Here is a 2,211-nt window from a genome sequence, read left to right as displayed (position 1 = left end):
GTGGTGCCTTATTTCTTTTAAAGCCACTGTCATTCTTCTTAAAACATAAAAGTAAATTTAACGAACAAACTATACAGATCTCAATGCAGTCGTCCAAGTTTTGAGTGTGCGATTCCCCTTACGATCCTTAAGCGGCGTATCAAAAGGGATTACTCGAGTGCTATAAATATGGACGCTGAGATTATAATAATTTGAATAATAACATTAAAATAATAATAATGCGTGTGCAGCGTCTGTGGCGAGCCTCACCGCCGGCCAGCTCCAGGCCGCCTCCTCCTCCGTCGAGGCTCGGACAGCGCGCTGCGAGCTACATGTCATCTCCTAATAGATTTATACGGGCTCATACATCAAACTTATTATAAGTTAGTGTTGTTTAAGTGTTTAGCGGGATCTCAGACGGTTATCGGTTCATTAGTCACCGGCTTCGGTGATTTTTATCGAAGAGAAAAGCTCCGAAGCGATATTTAATACTTTAATAGCCGCGCGCCGGCCCTTTAACATAACTCTCATTTCTTTAATAAACCTGACAAATAATATCGTCTCGTTATATGTCTCGATGAAGATATCCGTCAAGATGACGTCATTATAGATTCGATTGTCATCTGCCGCGATCAGATCGGGGCACAGCCACCGCACCAATTAAATAATATGAAGTTGGAGTCGGCAGCAGACCGCAGACGGGAGACGGGAGACGGGAGACGGCTGGTACTGAATAAATCACGTCAATAAGTCGGACCAATTATAACATAAACAGAGGCAATATATTACATATTATTGGAGCGTTTTTTGTGACAATGAATGTTATTGAACGGATTACAAGTTCTTTGCCGTGTTCTCTGTCCTGGGTGGTTTATTGTTTTACGAGCGATCCCCGCCGACTCCGCTCGCACAATGACGGGACACATCCAAATGAATTCCGTTGTCAGATGACTCGACTTGATAGAGCGATGCCATCACTCTTCCTGTCACACACATGCTTTATTTGCGTCTCTACGTCCACGTAGCCAGGATACAGGACAGGTATACGGGTAACACACTTACAAACATATCATTAAAAATGTACACATACCTCAATAGTGTTTTTGTTAGTGCTCATGGCAGTCTTTAATATATCAAAGCATATCATTTTCATTTGATAAAATTCTAATAATTTATATCGTTCCAGAAGCAAGTAACTCCTATCGTAGTGACTGACGATTAATGTCCGATGTCTCGGCAGCTGCGACAGTCGCGTCGTGTCGTGTCGCGTCGCGTCCTATTGTCTTAGAGGTGTTTTTGCCGTACAAGTAGTGTGATCCATCACCAGCGGTGAGGCTACTGCTCGGTTTGAACGACCTTGGAATGCCGTTATGTTTTTTGTAAATGTTCGTTGTTCACAGGGTGATGTCTGTGGCGTAGAAGTCCTTGGATAGGATTTATTTTAAATATACCTTCCTGTATTTATATTACTTAAATAAAACTTTAGAGAACAGAAAGGGATAAAGAATTATCCTTTTAAAGTTTCAACGACAAGTAAATTTAAATACTTAATAATAATATAATATTTATCGGTTGTTTCTGGGGAGATGTAACCAGAATGAAAATTATAATATTTTAAGGACGAAAAAATAAAATAGTTTAAGGAGCACCTTCTATAACGGAGGTGCTAGCCTCATTATTGTAAGTAAATATTTAGCAGGCATTGTCTGAATAGTTAGCGAGCATTCAATGGAGAGCTAATGTTTATTGTTGAGTTAGAACAACGCTCCATGGAGCATCCTCCACGGGCGGACTCGACTTACAGCCTTCCGGGAACGAGGAACTTGGCACCCACTGATCGATTGTTCCCGGGTTACTGTTGAAATATATAAACAGCAGGCAGACTCAAACAGGCGACACACATACTCGCATATTTAAATAGATCAATCCCTCGTAGTCGGCGTCTTACAAAATGTTTGCGTTGTTTCTTCAGTACCAGTGAGGGTTCCGTTACATGTTCATCATGAATTCAACATCAACAATGAGTAACCCATTCGTCAGCAGAGCTCGCCTCCAGTTCCGCCGCAGCATCCCCGCTCCGATCTGCTCCGGTTGTAAAGATAGCGCGACTCTTATTGTACAGACATTAAACTTTAAGGTCCATCAGCTCGTAAAGTAAATTGATTATGTTCATGAATCATTCTAATATATCTGTCGTTTATGTTATTAAAACTTATCTTTATGACCTCACGT

The sequence above is a fragment of the Danaus plexippus genome, chromosome 4 (genome assembly GCF_018135715.1).
Source record: "Danaus plexippus chromosome 4, MEX_DaPlex, whole genome shotgun sequence".
NCBI classification, from domain to species: Eukaryota; Metazoa; Arthropoda; class Insecta; order Lepidoptera; family Nymphalidae; genus Danaus; species Danaus plexippus.
This window is presented reverse-complemented; position numbering follows the sequence as displayed.